Source organism: Diadema antillarum, unplaced genomic scaffold, assembly GCF_040938485.1.
Source record: "Diadema antillarum isolate AM-2024a unplaced genomic scaffold, OU_Dant_1.0 scf00000074, whole genome shotgun sequence".
Taxonomy (NCBI): domain Eukaryota; kingdom Metazoa; phylum Echinodermata; class Echinoidea; order Diadematoida; family Diadematidae; genus Diadema; species Diadema antillarum.
The window spans coordinates 1,676,569-1,701,464 of record NW_027270963.1 but is presented as its reverse complement, the minus strand read 5'-3'; positions in this window follow the sequence as shown (position 1 = coordinate 1,701,464).

Here is a 24,896-nt window from a genome sequence, read left to right as displayed (position 1 = left end):
TGTCATGAACATTAGAAACAAAAGGTGTTAAGAGGGTTAATGTTTTGTCAGAAAACGTAGCTGTGTCAACGGGAAAATACTGCGTACGTCACTGTGTGCCTGCAGTACATTGTTGTTGATTCATATAGTTGTATTTAAGTGGTAAGAACAATGTAGGGTTAAGCAGAAGAGTCTAAGCGCGTGTATTCAAAATCGTGGGTGTTCTTGAAATTATCGCCAGCAGCAGTAGCATCTTATGGTGTCGCCTTTACACTTCGTGAAGATGATATAGCTCGTTCGTACAGGGACTCGAAATGTAATGCGTCCTAACGACATTACCATTCATAAGCATATACAGAAAAGTAGCATGAAAGCGCACTTGACTTACTATATAGGGGAAATGATATTACCCTTAGCATATATTGTCACTGACAAGTCGAGGAAGTTCTCATTTAAAAAAATGACATTTTTCGAAATTTTCTGTATAATTTCTTTTGCATAAATCGTTGCTCTAGAGTAGCGTTACAATGTTTCAGAATTCTTCACACCTCTTATCCAGCAATGGCATCACCGAACTTACAAAAATTAATAACTTTTAAACGTATTGTCCGATTTCCATCAAGTTTTCCTGGTACTTGGTCTACTAGCGACCAACAGATGAAATTGCGGTGTCAAACATGGAGGGATCCCTCCCACATTAGTTTACGTGTGAACCAATACCAACCAACTCCATAAAAAAGCACACACACACACACACAAAATCAGGCAATCAAAAATTAATTAGAGCATGAGATGTTCTTTTCAGGTTTAAAAATCAAAAGAAAATTTCAGATAAGGCTCAACGAGTACATTCACTTGCGAGAAAATTTGGAACACTTGTGAGGTCCCCTTAAACTTGGCAACGAATAGTTTATTTCGGTTACAACCTTGGCTTTGTGTATAGGTAAAAGTCAGGCGGGGTTGCGCCCTATAACGAAGTCAGCCTCCCGCGGTTCTAGAAAAGTTTTCAACGGGCATACCGGAGGCGTTTGTCTGCGAAGAGGACAAAGCGCAACATACTTCATTATAGACCGTCAATAAGATGTGAAGCATGCACTGTCCGCAAATGTAAAGACGCAACATAATGCAACGCACCCCTCCTGGAACTCAGACAAAAGGCAGCCACCTCCATTTATATACGTATGCTCATAACAGGGAATGCATGTAGATTTGGCGGGAATTCATACCTCAGTGGGGGTAGATAATTATGTTCTGGGTTTAAACCATCATCCTCTCATATCCTTTCCTCCACCGCCCCTCCCCCATCAAGGAAAAGAAAATTAAGCACAACATTAGCAAGTACAGAAGTGTTTTATTGGGGAGCTATATATACCGCTGATGATCTTAACTCTGAAGCTATTGAATGATTAACAGTTTGCTTCAAGCAGACAGGATCTATAAGAGTTTAAAATCATTATTGATGGATACCAATTCCAGTTTCTATATTTCTTCTTTTGTGTTGTTTGTTGTATCAATTTTCTTTTAGGCCTAGCGTTGCCACATTTCCAATATTATGTTTTAATGTTCTTATTTCTGTGTTATGATAATACGCCTAACTAGAAGTACATCATGTACATGCATATTTTCTTCCATTTTTTCTTTTCGCTTTTCGTGTACATGATTTCGAGCTTAAACCACTAATTCATTTCCATTTACTCTGATTCATTTCATGTGTAATGTATTATAGGTACATTTCCAATATTATGTTTTGATGTTCGTATTTCTGCGTTATGATAATACGCCTAACTAGAAGTACATGTATATTTCTTCCATGTTTTCTTTTCTCTTTTCGTGTACATAATTTCGAGCTTACACCACTGATTCATTCATTTCCATTTACTCTGATTCATTTCATGTGTAATGTATAGGTATACGTGAATTTCATCAGATCTTACACGGCGAAAGGACGTCCTTTAATGCGCGCCAAAACATGTCCCCGACATGCAGATGACGTCCAAATTACACCACCAATACACTAATGGCGTTCCCGGAGTGCGTTACCGAACAAAGCGGGCCCGTTCGCGAAAGGTCGGTATCATGACGCACAACAACTGGGTTGCCTATTTTTGCAATTATTGTAGAACTCGTTTTCTAGAGAAAATTAGTCTTTCTAATATTGATAATAATAATGATAATTACAATGATAATAATAATAATAATAATAATAATAATAATGATAATAATAATAATGATAATAATAATAATGATAATAATAATATTCATCATCATCATTATCATCATCATCATAATAATAATAATAATAATGATAGTAATAATACATTAAATTTGTAATGCTGCACGTGCTGCATGTGCTCCAGAGATTGTCATTCACTTAAAGGCACTATTATTATCATCATCATCATCATCATCATCATCATCATCATCATCATCATTGTATCTTGATCGTTCATGTCGTACCTCTGTCGGACATTTTCCTCGGCCTCTGAAGGTTCTTTTTTTTATTTATTTTTTTCTGTAACATGGCTTTGTTTTCCCAAGAAGGTATCCATACCTCTATGGGCTTCTCCTTTCAAGTCCGAGAGGTTAAGCAAAACACCACGCGACCCTTTCAAATCAATCTGCCTATTTTTGAACAGCGCTGACGGCGAAGCACTCACAACAGATTCTATCAATAATGTGTGAAGTTCATGAGCTCGAAATGTCATGCATGCAGATATGGCAAAAACGTCACGTCTGTATAACTGCATTATGTTGCCCATATCCCTTCAGACTATTCCCCTCCCCTACCCCCGTCCCAGGTGCATAACCCTATCTCTCATAACTGCAGTGGCCAGGTTTATGTTTCCCCCCGTCATGTCAGCAAGTGAAATTCTGTCCGTGCAATTTTGATGCGTTGAAAAGGGCTATTTAATGCAAATGCATGTTGAATTGTGTTGATTCATAACCTCCTTAACATCCCTTGTGTGGCCAAATGAATATCAAAATGGGTGTGATATACTTATCGTATAATAATTTGACTTCGGTTTTCTTCATGTTATTTGGATAAGCCAACAGACATTAACAGAAAACCTTCCAATCCAAGATTATGCAAGTGACATTCTGTAAATCATTTCTTAAGTAAAATGTCTCTGCATTGACTTTTGTTAATCATATCAGTAACATGGAGACAGGCAAGTTTGTATTTGTTGTATTATGCAAATGTCATATTTTATAATACTTTTGTTTGATATGAAATAAAATGAAATGAAGTTACTTGTATGCTCGATCTAATAAAGGGTACATTCTAAAATAATGTCTTTTGCTAATCATACCAGTACATTAGCAATGATTGACAAATGGTGTCACTGGCAGAACCTTGGTTTGGATGCTTTTAAGTGGGTGTCTCCACGCAATCATAAGCAAAGTACTAGAAACATTTGATTATAATCCCTATAGAATGTATGGCACATATCTAGAAATTCTTTGGGCCACATAGGTAATGATCAGGACATTAGGAATCAATGCCAGTCAACGTGCATTTCCACTGCATAGTGCCTTTACAGGAAACACAAGCATTAAATTTTGATGAGCAGTGCTACTTACCCAACATCTCTACGTGGTTTCGTATTCAGGCGACAGCGAACCAAGTCTCGTAGTCGGGACCTGTATTTGCGTGTTGGCTGATCGGAATTTTAAGTATGGCGTCAAACAATAATAAAAATAATGCCAATCAGTGGTAATATGTTTACTGCCGGTACTGATTCTTTCATGCGCTTCGGATTTCTTTGTTTTCTTTCTTGATCTATTCCACCTTGATCCCTCATATTGTCTGGTTTGGGTTTTATTCTATTTCTGTATTCTTTATCGAGGTGTATTAAAAAAAGTTTGTGAAAAAGTGACAAGTGTGTAAAGCGAAAAATAACTCAGTATGGGATTTGCCATTTAAGTAATATAAACATCAGTTACCACCGAACATTGAACGCTGGCCTCTGTAATTATAGCATAAAACGAAACAACAAAAATGCGTATTAATTGTAGTAAGTATGTAGGGGAATGAAATTAAACAGAAAATCACCGTCATTGGAAGAGCTTGACTTGGATGACGGTCTACAAAATGAACTTTACCAGTTCATAAGGGCATCATGCAGAGTCTCCAATAAGATTATCATGCGCAATATAAAGTGCAAATAATTAGTATAATTACTATCATTATTATAAAGAATTCATTTTATCAACGCAGGTATGATAGAGGTTACCATTTATTTTGATACTTGAAGGCATGAAAAAAGAATGGTTACACACGTGTTTCACCTTTAACTATGACTGATATATCATGTTTATTTTTTCTTTATGTAGGCCTCTTTAATATGGTGTCGTTTGAATCATTAAACAACGGTATCAGAACTGCATTTTCGCTATTAAGTTAACATGGTATCTGTTTCCAGTCTTTTCTATTCTTCCTTCTATACAACAGAGTTACTGGTCACATGATTGTGCTATGAAGCTGTTTCGTTTTCGGATGAATTTGATACAATTCTGAAGTGTTGTAAACACAGGAACTTGCACACTACAATTCAATGTTATTACCGGGCTATGACAATGTGTGTCACAAATACGACTACTAAAGAATGGCTCACTAGTGTAATCAATATATCGATACTCTGTCATTGCCATAACCATTGTGCTGGATTTCTGAATATGATCCACTCGCTGATGAGTTTTTAGCAAAGTTGTTTAGGATTCATTTAAACAATGAAGCATAAAGAATCATTAAAAAATGAAGCACCTCACCACAGACAATAGTTTTTGGAACTTGTTGTAGCATAATTATTAAAGCAATTTCTTGCAGTTCACCGGCGGGCAGATAGAGAATTGACGTCATTTTCTACGAGGTGGCAAAAGAGGAAACCCGGAGGAGACGTTCGATCAGTGTTATCCTCTAGGTGAACGTGATGAATAGTGATGTCCACGACTGCGCATCTCCGAGAAAGCATTGCTTTTTTTATGGACTGGATCGATAAACATTGCTTGGAACCTCACTGAGTTTACTGCTCCAACATACATCACACCCCATTAAAACCGACATTAACAATCTTGCTCCCAACCCCCTCCCCTCTTTTCCCTCCTCTCCCAGTGATTAAATTAATTTTGAATGTGAGACATTTTACGGAAAACCCTTGATTGTTCCAAGTGAACGGAATGAATTACGTAGAACATCCATGCAAACATTCTCTGGATCATGTAAACTTCCTTTTTGAGTTTTTTCCTGTCAGAGGGAGCTCGTGTGAAATGTCATGTGTGTCGTGTTTCTTTAACTATACTTTGCTGTTCACAGGTAACAGCGTCAATAAAATGAGATTCACATCAGTTTCTCAGACATCAATACCACGAGAAAAAAAAGGGAGAAGCATAAAGAAAGCTCCCTAGGAAGAGTAAGTCTGTTAATTCTAACCTGCTTCACAGGCGAGGAAGAACTAATACATTCCGTTCCAGAAAATTTACCGCTGATAACGACCAGTCGCGACAGTATGCCTGATCATAGCAGAGAAGGAGGAAAATGTGTTACTACTAGGGTAGCCATGGCAACCATATATGTAGCTACGACCGAATCACTCTTGACCGTTATACTGAGAGCATGTCTAAGGGCGTACTTGCTTCATGCATTATTTATGTATCCAAAGATTGTATATATAATTATGAACACCATCTTGCGGTGAGATGCTTATCTGCTATATCCCTATGAACGCAAGTGTATAATAAATGATTATGGGCATATCATACTGGGCAATAGTTTGGTAGGTTTATGTATACTAATAAAAGTATCACCCTTCCAAAGAACGATGTTTACATTGAAGCGTATACCCTTGGTGAATAAGACGCATTAGTCTTCAATACAAGGGTAAGATATTATTATTTTTAATGTTGTTGTTGTTGTCCTTATCAGTAGTATTAGTAGTATTAGTAGTATAGTAGAAGTAGTCGTATAGTAGTAGTAGTAGTAGTAGTAGTAGTATCAGTAGTAGGAACATTGTTATTATCATCATTATTATGTCTTATTATGATTATTACTGATGTTAGTACACACTATTATCATTATTTACTATATTCGCTGCTATTGTTATCTGTTAACATGAATATCATCATTATCATCATCAGCATACTCATGATAATGACGATGGTGGTAGTGATAATTGCATTATCATTCTCCCCGTGTAAGCAAGAAATAAACAACAAGTTTAATTTTGGATGGGAGAAACACCTAATGCATATTATGCTTACCATGTTGACGGTCTCCGGACTTTTTTTCCTTCTTGATTTATACACGGCCTTTTTGAATTTGCAACCATTACAAAAATCAGTGTACGATAATGATTGTATTATACAGTTTCCCATGGAGACTGCACTTTTGAACTGCTCCTTTGTACTTTGGTCATGTTTTGTTTCATTTTTCACAACGTAAATTTACTTCGTTTTGACTTGAGAACCAGAATTATGTGAACGAACGAACAAAATCAATACACTTGTATATTGATTGCAATGATACTAATGATAACACAAACAACAACAACCTCATATGATTTTTTTTTTGTACTGTTTTAAGATAATGTGTGATATAATTATAGTCTTCATGCATCACCCTCTGCATTACGTTGGTGTGCGTTACTGTGTGTGTGTGTGTGTGTGCGTGTGCGTGTGTGTGTATCAAATAATACAAGGAGCAAAGCTCACTTCCTCTCACGCGAACCGGAAAGAGACTATTATCATGAAGCGCGCGCACACACACACACACATACATGCACACGATGATGACCGAAAGAGAGAGAGAGAGAGAGAGAGAATAAAGAAACATTATCAGAAAAATAGATGCTTATAGAAAAGGAATTCAAGTACGAAACAAACGAAAAACAGAGACTAGGGCCCTGTTTTAAGAGGGGTTAAGATGGAATTTAAAGGACAAGTCCACCTTCATATACATGTGGATTGAGTGAATGCAGCAATATTAGTAGAACACATCAGTAACAGTTCGGGGGAAAATCGGACAATCCGTTCAAAAGTTATGAATTTTTAAAGTATCTGCGTAGTCACAGCTGGATGAGAAGACTACTATAGTGTATGATGTCATATGCGTACAACCATATAAAGAAAATAAAAAGAGAATTTCACAAAACTTTACTTTTTGAATTAAATGCACATTTCTTCGACTTGTTACTGACATATTATGTTAAGGGTAATATTACTCCCCCTGCCTTCTGAAAGAGAGAAGTTAAGTGTTCTTTTGTTATGCGAGAAAAGTGAGAATAATGTTGAATTTTCTTTATTCTTTCTTTATATCGTTGTACTCATGTGACATCACAAGCTATAGTAGTCTTCTCATCCAGCCTTGAGTGAGCAGAAACTTCAAAAATTCTTAACTTTTGAACGGATTGTCCGATTTTCCTCAAACTCTCCCTGATGTGTTCTACTAATATTGCTGCATTCACTCAACCCACATGTCTATGAAGGTGAACTTGTCCTTTAAAGTTGATTTCTTTCAATTTCTTTCATAAGTCTATGGCATCCTGTGTTTTAAGAAAATTTTAAATCTATTATATTTTTAATAAAACAGGGCCCAGTAGGTAAAACATAGAATGATGGGGAGTCAGAGAGAAATTGATATACACCAAGAGAGAGAGAGAGAGAGAGAGACAAATAGATGATAAAACGAATAGATTGAAGGAGAAGTGGGAGAGAAAGAATTAGAAAGGACGCTATACAAGATGATTTTGACAAAGGAATTAAGGCTTGGTGAAATAATCTGGGGGACGTATAAGCGCTGGCAGAAAATCGCATCAAAGAATTCAAGCATACATTGATGAGCAACATAGAGGAGGCACTTGAGTCTGCGGTTATAACTTTCAGGTGCAGAAAACATTTCATGGGTTATAAAAAGAAAAAAAACATAACGATGATGACGCATGATATAATGAAGGCGGATATTATTGACGCGTCGGTGAATTCTATCGGTAGTAGATGTTAACGTACTCGACAGTTCAGTGGGAAGGCTGCAATCGGAACTTCTGTCATCTGCTCATCTTTTGTTCGATGGGGAGGAGGTGCGGGAAGGAAAGCGAGTATAGAGAAAGATATTTTAGAGTTTTATGTACAAGAGACAAATTTGTCTGAGCTGAGTTGATTGACAGATGGGTGGGAAGCTGGGTGGAGTGGAGGGGAGACAGAGCCAAGGACAAGACCAGAAGAAGTAACGCTCCTTGATGTCGATATGCCCAAATATAGGGAGGACGCATAGCAACCAGATGCTGAGTGGAATATTACTCCATAATACGTCAGCCTCGTTCGCGGAGATTCCTCCGACCAGACGTTCCTGGAGAAATGCATCCTCGTTGATTTAGTCCAAGATGAGACGGTTGATGACAGAGAGGGGGATATTCCGTGATTTTCTCTCTGTTTTCTTTTTCCCACTTTTTTTTTTTTTTTTTGTGGCGCGGCCATGAAGTATCAAATGATGATGGCATGATGTTGTGGTGGTAATTCGATAAACGAGGAGCGCAGACGCATTTGTGAGAGCTTACTGGATTTGTGTTATCTGTAAAGCAGCTCATAAAACAGTTCTGTAGTTGTCTTTGTCTCTCATATAAAAAGTGATCATTCTGATAAATCACTACGCTGTTTTCTCTTTAAACCAGTCTGAGTTATCTTACATGATAATGATATTGTGACAGATCTATGGAGATACTAATAGATAGCGTTCAAAGATTTGTTCTAGTCCTACGTACCAAAGACGAATCTGCATTATTTTGATGAAATGCATGCTTTTATAAACTCTATAGCTATGAAGATGCTGGTTTTTTCAAATGTCGCCTATCCCGTTACAAAGAGCAGTGCAGCTATCAACTTGGTAAGGAGTCGCACTCTCAGTCGGAGAATGCTGATTCTTTTTCCAAGACAAACTTACACCATTTAATAAGCAACATGAAGAAAAGTAGCATCAACAGCAAAAACGAAAAAATAAGTTGATAAGTGTGCGTGAAACCATCAGTCACAGAACTCGATTACTGGAGAAAAAAAAAGAATGACAAGGGAGAAAGTGTGTACAGATGGGATCAGCATTAAAGGTGAACGCATAGACATGTGCATCCTCACACAAATATACACATGCACACACATACAAACAAACACAAGAAATGGTACACAAATAAACACACAAATACAAGCATTGGTACACACACATTCACACAGACCACCAGCAATGTTACGAGGAGAAAAAAATAGAAAAAAGGTAAGAAAGCAGAACATGAATGGTGAACCAGGCATCCATCGTGAGACAGAGTGACTCACGTATGGAGCCCCCGCTGCTTCTCCAATGCGAACAATGACAAGCTGTGATGACTCAATCAGACAAAATCATGTTACCCCTCCACTCCCCCTCCCCTCTCCCTCCTAGAAACCCAATCGCCCCTGCAATCACATTCACCACATTTGCATGTGCTTCACATCACAGCGACCTTAATCACGGTCCAGACACAAGCACCACCCCACCCCCCACCAGCACAGCATCTCTTTGTCATCATACATACTCGTCCCCCCCCCCTTATACTTTCATTCAGTCAATGTATAGAATATGATGACGTCACTGATGTGTAAGCACTAATTTGCAGAGCGCGCACGAACGGTCATTATTATCGTCTGTCCTCAGAAGATTAAAAAGCTAGTCAGCCCGTTGTTTCTTTGTTTCGTCATTTCCTCCTCCCTCCCTTCCTCTGTCTTTACTCCTCCTCCTCTCGTTTTCTTTCTCCCTCTCCTTACTTCCAAACATCTCCCCTTAAATTTTCCCTCCCCATAAACCAACATGAGCTGTGCCATGTACATCTATTAACAATTTATTATCGTTTTTGTGTGTCTATTTGGTCCTGCTTGTATTTATTCCACTGATGTAAATTATTTGCAAATTGCTCGTGTTGAGCATTAATAGTTAAAGACATTGGGTGTGGAGGTGGAGGGTCCATTGCCTGGAATCTCTATTAACCGTTTCTGCTTCATCGAAGCCGCCAGAATGATTCGTATGGCTTTGCTACAAGGAAACAAAGTATGGAGCCATAGATTATGGTTAATATTATATCAAAGATCTGAAATTCATCCGTGGAGGACACGAATAGCAATTTTCAGATAATTAATACATTGTAATGTCAATTTGCATGTAAATCTATCCGTATATGTTCAGCTTTTACGAAAGAAAAACCCACAGAAATGAAATACATAAACAAATAGACAAACTACTTAGTATTGTCCACATATTTTTGTGATTGCACTAACATATTTCTTTTGGCAATAGAATGACAGAATAAAGGGTCTTATGTTAAAGGTAATAGCAAGAATATAAAGAAGAAGATGATGGGAAGAGGATAAATCATTCTTTAGTCTCATTCCTTGAGATTGTCAATGACCACTAGGAATTGTTGTCAAGCTGGAGAAAATAAAGCTCTGCTTCATAATGAACTGTTAAGGCTACGAAATTTATGACGTCACACTCAGAGATTTGAAGATCTGCAACGTCTTCGCGTTTGTGATTAATTCTACAATATCGCAGTACCGCGTGACTCAATGCCAATTTTCTTTAACATTCGTTATCACTGACTGAACACATTCGTTTTACATAGTAATAGGCCCCTATTTCAAAGACCTTGCTAAACCGGTCAAGCGCGGGTGGAGGGGGGGGGGGGGGTGGAGTCAAAGGTAGACTGCCCGAAGAAGTTCAAGGTCTAGCTCTATGTTTATACAGTTCTAGTCGATTTGCATTTCAAGAACTGTGGCTTCTGGACTATGCGTTGACAAGGTAGTGTTGAATCTTTAAATTTTGGTGAAGCCATCGCTGGATGAGAAGAAAACTACAGTTTGCGACGTCAGGTAGGACGTATGTATAACGATATAAAGAAAAAACAAGGATAATTTCGCAAAATTTCACTTTCATGAAAAGTAGGCCTACACATTGAATCGATGAGTTGTTGACATACACTTATGTTGAAGGCATAATTTACCATTTGCACATGAAACAAAAAACCCAGCATTAGTGTTTTGTAATAATTCTAAAATGCGAGTTTGGGATAGAAACAACAACTGTAAAAATTTGAATCCTTATAATCAATGTTAAGTATTTATTGTTAAATACACAAAATGCGAACAATAGTTATGATAAAAAATGTTTCCGTACTAAACCATCCACAGTTTGGGTTTATTACGAAAAATACTGATAACTCCTTATATTTTAGGCTTTACTGAGAAAACTTTATGTGGTAGGATTTTTTTGTGATACAACAGACCTACACATGTGCATCAAATGTGGTATCAATATATGAATTTTTAAATCATTGCTCCCCAAAGTAAACAGAACCTTTAAGGGTAGAAGGTTGATTATTTCCCCTACTTTCTGAAAGAGATAAGTCAGATGCACTTTAATTTTGCCATAAAAGTGAAGGAATGTTAAATCTTCCTTATTATTTTCTTAAAATCGTTGTTCAAATATGACATCACAAAGTGTTATAGTCTTCTCGTCCAGCGATAGCTACACCAATACTTTAAAGATTCGTAACTTTTGAACGAATTGTCCGATTTTAATCCAACTGCGCAGACGTGTTCTATTATGATATTGCTGCATTACCTCAATATACATATACAATGTACGTTTTGGTTTTATTCTCCTTTAACTTCAGTCCATTGTGACGTATCAACTCAACCGTATAGTGATGTCGGTATACCATGTCACACCTGACTACGAAGTACTCGTATCAAGGCACGCGCGACGCGAGAAGAAAAGAGGAGGACACACAAACGCAGTGCGAACGCGCATCCGACCATTCACACACTGAACAATGGGGCACGCGCATCTGCGTTTATACTCTTAAACTATCTCTTGGTTTAACCACACCGCCGCCTCGCCATCCGTTTACCAGCGCGTGCGCATCGCTCGCAAAGAACAAAGAAATCATTATCTCCAACGCAACCAACCCTACAGCACGGATGTATAGCAATAGGCGCCAAGAAATAGCCGTCATAACAATCAAAGCAAACAAACCCTGTCCATTGTTCGTCTCTATCAGAAAAACAGGTAGAAGAAGCTGAAATGACCCAGTGTACAAACAATCCTCAATAATATGCCCTTCACCCTGCTTTTTATCACCATCCTCATTGTGTATTTTCTCCCCATCTCCCTATTTCTCCATCTCTTTCTCTATCTCTTTCAATTATCATCCCCTTTTAGTATTGCCGGTATAGCTTCATACGGCAGCGAACAAAAGAGTCAGCTGTACCACACTGTTCAAATTAGCAGCGGTCATGCAGGGGACGCGGCCATGCACGAGTAATTAACTACAATCTCTTTAGCGGTTGCAGACACTCGCTGCAAGATGCAGACGTTATGATTAATAACTATGTTTGTTTCTAAGAAATCCACGGCTCTAAAAAGGAAGGGGAAAGCAGTCGAGTGTATAGATATCGAATAGGTAAAGATCAATGGTTATAGTATATAGATAGATATGACAAAGGCTAATTTGAAATCACGGATTGTAGTACTTATCCGCGTCGGTATTTGTATTATTTTTAAGTCAACATTTATTCCTGTTTTATTATTGTTGCAGTCTTGGGCAGATGTGAATGTCAGCTGTAACATTATGTAGAAGATAAATCGAGGAGTGGAACATTGAAACGGAGTGGTGCGGACATGGGAAGGAATTCATATAAGGAGAAAGAATCTAACCGTAAGAATTAAACTGGATTACGCACCCTGACTCAAACGGAGTCATATATTGCATCATTCCAGGGACTGTGTCCAACATTTGCGTGGGAAATGGTTCCTCGTGCGTCACCCTCGCTCGTTGACCAAAGTTGAGTAATCCGATTTAATTTTCTCGATTTTGAATGTCAACGATGTAAATAACTTTCTCTCTCTCCCGCCATCCGTGCGGTCCATTAATCAAAGACACATTCAAGTCGCTACTTCAATATATATTTTCGTTCTTGATGTTAATCTGGATTATCTTGCCTCATATCCGCTGATTAATAGTGACGGACGAAAGCTCGTTAGCGAACATCGTACGCGATTTCGGAAGACTAAATGTTAATTGCAGATCGGCAAGCAATAGTGCGCATCTAACAGTTCAGTCAAACAACTGGCCAACAGTATTCAGCTCAGGGTAGCATTTACATTCAGATGTCAAATCACGGTAGGACTCACACAAATATGAATAGGGAGTGAAATGTTTGATAGCCTGCCATTTTGAAGAGCAAATAAAGACATCATTTTTATTGTGTTAATCCATGATATTGGTGACGCTGTGAAGAGAAATTTCTGTATGTATACAAAGTTAATAACGAAGTTTGTGACAGCACAAACTGTTATTAGACATGTTAGAGATTTGTTTTTGAAAGCTTTTGTAATTCGTCAACGGGGACTCGTTATTAGATTACGAAACACATAAAATACTTTTTAAGTTTATCTTATTATCTATTTCAAAAACAAAAACAAGAAACAACGACACATAATTTGGCGTCATCATTCACTTTTATGAACCTCACATCTCTCTCTTTTTTTTCTTCTTTTTTTTTGGGGGGGGGGTATTACTTCAATCGATACTTGATGTACTTATCTTTGAACCACACTCATATAAGTTTTATAAGAAATTCAGACTTTCTCCATACCTGATAAGGAGATAATGCAGAATATGCATAAACCCACACACACATTTTTACGATGTTCCTTTTTCGAATTTCATTCAATATCAGCATCATGATTATTCACAATGAACCGAATGTAAACATAACCAAGTGTAGTTATATTCTTCTAACTTGTGCTGCTGAATCACATTTTTTTTCAACATGCATCTATAGTGAAATATTTTATGCAAATTCATATCACCTACACCAATGTGATACAAAATTCTACACAAATCTTATGACACAAAAATCCACGATTCCAAAATGAAGAAGAAGAGGAGGAGGTGGAGAAGGAGGAGGAGGAGGAGTATGAGTATGAGTATGGGTCGCAGAGAGGACAATATTTACTGTTAAGTATCACGGGGATACTCTTCAGTCTATATATCTTTTGTTATCGTTTCTCTCGCTGAAAAAGAAAGGTGCGTATATGCTAACAAGGTCGATAGCAGGAATTTAGAACATGGACCAAGCAAAATTACTTTACACATATAATAACTTTACACAAGAGGGCACAAGTTGCTAAGGTGTTAGAGAGAATGAATACCACACCATAGAATAGAAAAAAAGTATTCCATGAAAGATGTACGAGAACATAATATTGCCTTGATACAGTGATCAATTCCTCAGCGTGAACGACGATGCATATTAAAAATGTCGAATGACATAATGGCATGAGTAATAGGGGAAGTGTTTCCTCCAGAACTTCTTCACGCCTTCCATAGTCCTGTATCATCCAATATCTTCTGTCTGCATTCCCGCAACAGCATATAGCACGCTCGAACTTTTGAACCTTCCAACCTGTGAAATGACTGCTTGATAGCGGATTAATCACCGTTCATTTTTCTCAACTTTGCCAACTGGAAATAGCGAAGGGAGACCTTGTTATACCGACATGGCTCAACCTTGTGTCCGAAAACATGTCGTCGTCTTCGTGTTCTTCTTCTTCTTCTTTATCAGATCGCCACCGGCTTTACTCGCATTATTTCCATCCTGTCTCTAAATATTTACACATTAACAATTATCTTGTATTTCGATAGTCTTTTGCAGGTTTGTTTGGTCTTTGTTTAGGGGGTGTTTTGTGTGTTTGTGTTTTGGTTAGCGTTTTAGTATGGAGTATCCAATATTTAATGTAAGCATTTTCTTATCAACATTTCCTTTTAATTCTTTTTTTCTTTTTTCCTCCAAACACCTATCTTTTATTATTGAGAGCACATTCTGTTGTATGCTTTTGTCAAATAATTATAACTGCATCTGTTTTCATGTATATATATATATATATATATATATATATATATATATATATAGTGAGAGATAGAGAGATGTATGTATACATTATATCACATTTATATGGAGACATATAGACAGATAGAGGGGTGAAGGGAGAGAAAGCTTTGGGTTGATTTACGTAAACGTCCAAACAAAAACATAAAAGAAAGAATCTCACAACCTGGCCTGACTGCCCGCATAATCTACAGGAGGAGGATGTAATATGCACGGGGGAACAATGTTTGTCATAAACCAAAAACACGCGCGCATAATAAATTAAGCTGTATGGGAGATGTGTTTCTCAGTGTATCTATAGTCAAGAGAAAACACGCCATTTCCCTTTCGCACATCTCTTTCTTCAATTCGCATTGAGAGCATAATCCGTCGGATGACTAATATATTCTGATTAGTAGATCGTGTTGCGTCTCTGTGGTGGGCTCTTCCCTCGCGTCCCAATCACGTCTGAGGATGAGGAAATCCCCGTCGAGTAATACGCGTCTGGCCATCTCATATGCAAATGAAGCAGACGACGGGAACATAGGCGCGAATTATTTTCCTCCACGCCATCCAGCATGCAATTTTTAGGTCTGCGCGCAGGAGACCCAGCGGGGGGCAGATACCAGACAAGCACCCGATGACGGCTTCGCTCGGGCGTTTGATGCCGCGCATTTCATGCACTGCTTGGGGGCTTGAGAGGTGGGCGTTTCCTTTTTCAGTCCATCGCGTGTTGAAGCCCGAAGGGCCAAGTGCGAAGTCTACGATGATGTGAGATTCTTGAAGGAAAGGGGTTAAGAGTCGCCTAAAATCATCTTCGGAGCTGGTTCCCTACTTTCTGATATTATGACGAGCAAATAAGCCACAGGAAATCACGAAAAAGTTGTGATTATTTTTCTAGTGTACTGTGACCCCATGCATGACTGCATTCACTTTGTTGTTGTAATTTATTATAATATGCATGTAGCCTGTGCATGCAAGTTCACTATTAGTGTTTGTTTCTTCATTGTTCGTAAGTTATCACCAAATCGGTTGACACTTTTTTTCCCATTTCTCCTTTGAACGTATCTGAAGTTAGAATAACTGAAACGCAATAAAAAGCCGTGTCGATGCCCCTCTACTCAAATCAAATTCGTCTCTTTGTCTTTCAGACCGAACGTGAATACCATTATGTTAGCGTAATCTACACATAATCCGTAATTTCGTCACGCTTCGATATTAAAGGGTGGTAACCGCAGAGCGGCAACACCTACGGCTGTGCTTACACCTTCTCTACAGCTTCCAGACGCAAATCGTGCCCTCTCTATCACCTCTGAACACGAGACATCACTTTCACACCTCTGCTCTCTCAGAGCTTCGGGAGGTCCCCTTCTTCCACCCATCGCCTGGACGCGCCGCAGCATCACGGCCCGTAGCTGGGGAAGATCGCAGCGGACAGCATCTATGCAAATTACGGGACTTGTGCATGAAGGCGAGACGGCGGCGGATCTGATAATGGGGGCCGCATATTTTTGAGCGGGACGCGGTCGTCTGCTCATTTCAGTCAATCGGCCTCGTGCGCATAATGCGTGTGCGCCGCCGGGCGAGACTAATGCTGTGCTTAAATGCAAGCCATTACTAACAAAGACGCTGCGATATCGCCACATTAAAGAAACATTCTGCGGGTCCAAACGGGGTGGGGGAGGGGAGTGTTTGCTTACAGACGTTGCCGTCCAGCTCCATATAGGCTCTTAAGACGGTGTCGAGTTCTACCAAGGAAATGGAAAGCGCCTTCGAGCCTGATGACATCACAAAAGACTGTCAATAAGAGATGCAATACATTTCATAACCATACTATGTTTACCGTCACGTATCCTAAAACAATAACAAAATATGATCATTATTTTCTTTTGCCGGTTACTTGTTCTTTTCTTGTGTCCTTTTACAACATGTGCAGATATAGTTTCTATTCTTTTTTTTTTTGCCACCACGCTGGCACTGGAGAGAGTCGCAAATTTGTCAATTTGAAATGACACATCTGCGATGTGTTCGAGTTGACGACAGACTTCAATGTGTGTGCCCCATCCATTGTGATCGGTGTCTTGTCATCGCTATATCGTATTCCCATTATATTCAGACTACGTGCGAGAAACAATTCAGATGTTCTCAGAGGATTGCTTGGCAAGTGAAATTTGCACGGTGCAAACAAAAGATGGTCGAACTGTTTAAAGGTCCTGTTTACCTTTGGGAACAGTGATTTAAAAAATTTTCAAGATATGACATTTAATGCATATGTGTAGGTCTGTCGTACCACAAAACATCCCATCATATAAAATTTTTGCGATACAGCCAAAAATTAAGAAGATATCTGTATTTTTCTCAATAAGCCGTAACTGCAGACGATTTAATCTGGAAACATTTTTATCATAACTATTGTTCACATTTTGTATATTTTACAATACTTAACAATGATCTTACCGATTTAGATTTTTTTTAAAAGTGGTTGTTTCTATCCCTAACTCACATCTTAGAATTATATTTTTGAATTATTTTGTTTCATCTGCAAATAGTAAATTATGCCTTTAACGTGTTCTTAGATACAGAGTAAATTGAAAGGAAAAGAACAGTAGAAACTTCATTGAAATCACCAACATAGAAGAGCTATCGAAAATTCAAAGTTTTGAATGTTTGTTTTTTTAAACAATCACATCCATCTTCACCATATATTAACCGAATAAGATGACGCAATAAACCCATCACCTTACAATATTGAAAAGAATAATGGTTTTTGTTCAGTGATGTAATAACTAGTGGGGCCTCCTCTTAATAGTCATAATTGCTAAGTTATCAAAATTCTACAATATCATCCAATTTTGATATTATGATAATGGATTATTCAGTGAATATTTGGGGCAGGTCATGGAAAAGTCGTGAAAGCGATGTCGTCATAATGGCTATGAACACTAGCCTCTTACAATCATCATTGCTAGGCTATAACAATAAGACAATGTTTTCACTACAAAACGATAAAAAATTATTTACTTAATTTCAAATTATCAAAACCGGGACTTTAATTCATATTTGATATACAAAGTAATAAAGAAAACGTTGAAATTCCAAAACTCTCATCTTTTGTCCTATCTTATAACTTACGTCCGTCTATCATTGTGTTTGTTTGTTTTGTTTTGTTTTTACTCTGTTTATTTTCTCCACTCCTTTACCAGAGGACAGACATTTCGCTTTAAAGGTACCGTTTACCACTGGGAGCAGTGATTTTTAAAAAAAAAAATGTTCGAGTTATCACAATTGATGTATATGTGTAGGTCAGTTTTATCACAAAACATCCTACCATAATCATTATGAAAATTTCGCAATAAAGCCTAAAACATGAGGAGATATCACTATTTTTCTTAATATAAAAACCAAAACTTTAGACGGTTTATTCTACATGTAGAAGCAATTTTATTATAAACATTGGTAACATTTTATATATTTAACAGTAATTAACATTGATTATACTGATTGACATTATTGCATTGGTTATCTCTATCCCTGACTCACAATTTAGAACTATTTTTGGGCACTAAAGCTGGGTTTTTGTTTTATCTGCTAATGGTAAATAATGCCTTTAAGACGGGAATCCCACGGGCCTACCCCCGATGACTTCCGATGTAGAGGACCCAGTAACACCCCCAACTCGGCGTCAAGATTACTTCATAAATATGCGCGACGAGTGGAAGAGACAGGGAAATACAAGGTGAATGGAGTCAAGTGACTACCGATAAATGAGAGACGGCTATATACTCAGGGACACAATGACATGAAATATGATAATATATGAAATATACCGATGTAAGAGAGAAGGAGAAAAAAGTGAGAGAGAGATATATAGTGATTATGTTCTACTAGTATATGCATAATACCATGCATATATGTATTAAGAAGAGGTGGGTGTCTGTCATATACAAATATGATTTTGATTCTATGTCATAGAAAGAAAGAGACGGTTTGGGTGTGTGTGCGTGTGTCTGTGTGTCTGTGTGTCTGTGTGTGTCTGTCTGTCTGTCGTTGTATATGTCTCTCCAAGTGTGTATTTTATACAATAAAGCAAATGTTAATGAGTTTGATCAAGTTGATCAGGGTGAATTTGGTAATGTAAGATTTATTTCTAATGTTGTATTAGAGACTATTGCACACTTGCTTGTTTGTTTTCACTATTTTCTTCAACATAATTCCATGCATCAAATCAAATTTCCGTTCGACAATATCACGACAAACATCAATATACGGAACACAATGTATAAATGTATACATTTATCAAACATGTATATTAATTCAAATTACAAAAAATTAGAGGTTTTTGTACAAGTCTTTTTGTTTATTGGCATGAATTTGCAGAAAATCATTGCTTGTTTGTATTAGTTTCATTGTGAATATGAAGACGATATCGAATGAAATTCGAATAAAGAATAATATCATTTAAAAAATGTATGTGTGTATGTGTGTGTGCACTGTGTTGTTGTGTGTATGTGGTACATGTATGTGAATCTTGGGAAAGTGTATAACATGCTCTGTACCAATCTCAATAAAGGATTTATATGCTTATCATGCAGGAAATCAGGCGAGAATAAGAATTTGATGCCCCCTTTTTTACTTATTATTTGCCCAACGAGAAAGTGAGGGCGCGAAATGTGCTCAGAAAAAAAAAAACCGAGGGGTACACATTTTTTGCAGCACCTTTGCGGACACGCCCGGACTCCATTGATTACCTTGGTCATGTTGGTGTTTATAAAGAGTTATTATACCACATATTGACCATTATCTTCGCCGTCTCTCTTTGAAAGTGATCTATAATACATGTATAAGTTCCAAACGCACTCTACTCCTGGCAGTTAGAAGCTCCAGATATGCATCTACCCCTGTGAAATATGAACCATGATAAGCTTCCATTAGTACACGGAGCGGGTGATGCATAATAGATCGTGATTCTATTAAATGACTGGTGCTTACGATATGCGATATGCACACTATTTTGAAAAGTCTCTTTACTTGTTACTTAGTTTGTTTCGCATGCTTGTCCAGTGACCTGCAGATTCATAATTTATGATTTGCGTGGTTTCATTTTCGTAGGCGACTTGAGCAGCTTACAAACATGGTTATATGGGAATTTCAGTTACGTGTTATGTATTATACGTTTTCCTTTATGCATTCATTAAAAGCTGTGATACATCCACACGCACACACACACATTATACATTATACATGCATACAATTATACAGTATCTATCTGTTAACATATAGACCTATTTAGTGTATACCTAGTTATGACGTACGTATATAAATATATAATTACACGCGTAAGTGTGTTTGCGTGTGCAATGAAGAATTTATATTTTTCAGAAATATTGATACTTTGTCATCAAAACGTTTCCCCGTCAGGATAGAGCGTTTCAATGCAATGTTAGGTTTTCATCACCAATATATAGGCCTACGTGATATCTATGTAGACGCAGTAGGCATATTACACACTATATGATACTCATGGAATGGTATAGCGACAAATCTAAAGGAGCTGTGACGCAGTTTGGCTGCTACAGTCTGGTCAAACAGATATTCATGACTATGATTTTATTGCCGCATTTTTAAATTAGTATCAACATCCAACTGACTTCATCTTATCAAATTCGCATACGTCTGATACGAGACTAATGATGAAACAAAATAAGCAAAGAGTAAGCACATAAAGGAAAGTAACACAGATATAAGAATTAGGATCGGAATGCCTGTAGTCTTCGTTGAGTAGAAAACACAATAAACTTTGTGTAACATTGCAAATATGACACTTAAAAGGTCGCAAAAACTTGCATCTGATAATCGTGTAGTTCAATAAACTTTAGAATATCTTCCTGGTCAATGATCTTTTTCCACAAAAATGTTGCTACTATATCATTACTAGTAAATTGTGTGCGTCTTGTTACCACTGATGATAATGACAAGAGCATTTTTGTCCACGTTAATTTGTTTTATAGAATCGATTACTTATTTTCTAAGTTTGAGTTTGTATAGATGTATTGCAGTAATGTACCGTTAGTGACCAGTCTGTGTTATACAATTTCGCTTTTTAGCGAAATTTTCATTTCCATCAAGTCTTTAATGAAACAAGATGCATTTCTGTATGATATTATGTTACATGGAATATACGATCGTTCTGGCGTTTGTAATAGACATGTTGATTGGAAATGAAAATAAAAAGAGGTATGATTGAATAAATGAATGAATGAGTGAGTGAATAAATGAATGAATGAATGAATGAATGAATGAATGAATGAATGAATTAATTAATTAACTAATTAATTAATTAATTGATTAATTAATTAATGGATGGATGGATGACTGAATGAATAAATGAATGAACGAATGAATGAATGAATGAATGAATGAATGAATGAATGAATGAAATTACATTTTGTCTTTGTAAGTCTAGTCTTCAGTATGCTTGATTCCGTCATAGCCATTTTTTTTTCCTTCATCTGATGGCGAGATTCTGGAATGAGTACGGTGGGACAAATTAACATAGGGAACGTTATGGTTTCAAAATGTCAAATTACATGTACGAAACTCAGAAAGAAATCAATATTCGTCGACTATACACGGCTTTCTGGGTACAGGGCCATATGTCCACATTCCACACAGTAAGATTTCATAAACGGAGTCGCAAATAGTCAGTTTGTGCTGGTCAGAGCGGATTCTCCTGTTACAAAATAACGTATTTCCCGCCATATATAGCTACACGCCATCACATAACGCTTTCGGCGTCACTAGCTTTCTGTATTCAAATAAAATTTGGTGCGATTGAAAACAGCAAAATCGAAGACACCGCAAAGAACAATAAAGGAGCGATTTCTAATTGAACATTTGTCGTGTCACTTGCGGCGCGTTGTTTAGCCAAGAAAAGGATGGGCTAAACTGAATGCACAATAGATGAAAACCCCTAAAATCGATTCGAATTATCGCCCAAAGGTTGTTTGAAAAGCCAACGCCCGAGGTGATCGGTGATGATCGATTCCATGGTGCATCGTCTGATCGAGAAAAACCGGGAAAATCAGCTTCGTCTACGGGGCACCCTTTGTTCCCTAATGCAATAAGAGGTCGTGTATATCTTGTTATAAGAGGTGTGACCTCCAAACCAGTAGCATTCCATGCTGTTATGGAAAGTGTGTATCAAAGGAAATCCAAAGAAATCTTTTTCCTTTCAATTTAACCAAATAGGATTCCTGTTCAATTATTAACGTATAGGAACATTTAGATAAGTATGCTGGGATTTCATGGGGTCAAATAGCGGTAATGTCAGGAAAAAAAGAAAGAAAAACGCCTTCATGTGTCCAGAAATCATGTTGTACCATACCTCATTTGACTATAGCTTTTACTTAATTCCACTGCTAATGATCTGACAAGTTTAAATTCACTGTTTCTTTGTTTGTTTATTGATTGTTTTTTTGTTGATTCTCTCTTCTTTTGTTTGACTAAATGTTGTTGATTTCTTGTATTGTCGAAGTTGTTGAAGCGCTTTGAGTCCGCATAGAAAAGGCGCTATGTAAATATTGCTTATTATTATCAGTAGTAGTAGTAGTGCTAGTAGTAGTAGTAGTAGAAGTAGTAGTATGATGATGAGGATGATGATGATAATGATAATGATGGTGATGATGATGATGATGATGATGATGATTGTTATTATTATTATTGTTATTATTATTATTATTATTATTATTATTATTATTATTGTTATTATTATTGTTATCATTATTATTATTATTGTTGTTGTTGTTATTGTTATTATTATTATCATCATCATCACCATCAACATTATAACAAATGCTTCTGATAACAGGGTCTGAATATTTAAAAAAAAATGCGCTTGGACTGATGTACACAATGGTTCAGCTTCTCCTTTCATAATTTTCTCAGGTAGTTGTTGCCCTCGACAATATGCAGCAATACGTTTATGTTATGTAAAGATTGGTCCACTTATTCCTCCCGCCCGTTCCTTTTCCCTTTCCATTTTAATCTGTCTCCTTCCATTTTTTGTTCGCCTGACTGCTCTTCTTCTCCTCCCGTGTCCTTATCCCTATACCTTTATCTGCCCCTTCACTTGCCTTCCCTTCACCTGTCCGTAACCTCCCCTCCCCTTCCCCACCCCTGCCCCTCCCATTTCCTTTCCTTCTACCAATCCCTTTAATCTTTTTTTTCTCCCTCCCCCTTTTCTAGCTCCTCTCTCACCTTCTACAGCCCTCATGTTCTCCCGATGCCTTACCTACCCTTTATTGTCCCTGCCACCCTTAATACCCCTCCTTTTTCGCCTTCTCTGCCCCATCCCCCCCCCCCCCCCCTTCCTCTCCATCCCCCTTCCCATTCAGCTCTGTCTTCAATAATATCGGTTAAAACTTCGTCACGTCGATACAACTATAACATAGTGTATTTCATTTCCGTTTCCGTTGACACCCAGATCGAAGAAGAGTGTGTTATTCTAGCCGACTCTTTCTGTCGGCATTCCAGTGATATTTAGGAAGTTGTAGCTACCTATGCTACTAGAGTCTAAATTTACGTAGTTATCATCGTAAAAAAATATATATATAAAGAAACTTTATCTAAGTCTTTATTTGTAGACTGTCATTTGAATATTTTTTTTTAGAAAATGTGCAATTTTAAGGCGTTACAGGGCATCGACAGCATCTCAAAGGTTGATTTTGCTTAGGTTATCCATTTTGTGTTTGCTCTGTGATGTCTTTTCTGTTTTGTTTCTGCCATCCGTGCATTATAACGGTCGCGTTGCGAGTCTTATGACATTATTCCTATATTTTTAGTGTCCTTCAAATGTCAATACATTTCTATGCACCTGCATACTGCACGAATGATTACAGAAGGCGCGTCAAGCATAATCGTATGAGATGATATTATAAACGTAGTGTCAAATGTACCATAAGGATATGCTTTGGTAGGAACCGAAAAGCCGTATAGTGTACAGATTCGGTTCACTGGGTCGTTCAAAGACGCAGCGTCGCGCGTGCGATCCATGTTCCGTCACCGTTTTCTCTTGATAGACAAGATAGAACATCTACCATGTCTACTGTCTATTAGTTAGAATAGGTCCATGAGGATGAAATGTCACACACACACACACACACACACACACACACACACACACACACACACACACACACACAAACACACACAAATGACCAAACAAAGAAAACCAGCCATTGGCGGGAAAAAGACTGTGAAGATTCTTCTTCATCTGTCTGTCGATGATTGGTGGTTTCGTTTGTGTGTTTCTTAGGATTTTCATAAGAGAAAATCGAACATTAGTTAATCGCTTGTATATATTGAAATTTTTCGACCCTGCTGCTGTAGTCTTCTCATCCAGCGATGGTGGCACTGAAACTTCAAAAATTCATAACTTTTGAACGGATTGTCTGATTTTCCTCGAACTTTCACTGATATGTTCTCTGATATTGCTGTATTCTATCAATTCTTAGGTATCTGAAGGTGAACCAGTGCTTAAACTAGTTGTAATCTTTGAATTCGTGCTTATTTTGACAGCAAACATCCTCTATTCCCCTACAGATAGATGAAATCACAATATCCTCGAGAGAAATATATTATATTCTTTGTCTCGTTGATGATTACTGTGATGATGATGACGACGATGATGACGATGATGATGATGATCATGATCATGATGATGGTGACGATGATGACGATGATGATTATGATCATGATGATGATGATGATGATGACGATGATGATGATGACAATGATGATGATGATGATGATGATGATGATGATGATGATGATGATGATGAAGATGATGATGATGAAGATGACGGATGATAGTATTCACGCGTCATAAATTGACATTATTTTTTTCCGATAGAAAATATGTTATTGGCCTCTTTTTGGATATCTAATCAGAACTTACTTTTTCTCTCTGTGTCTCT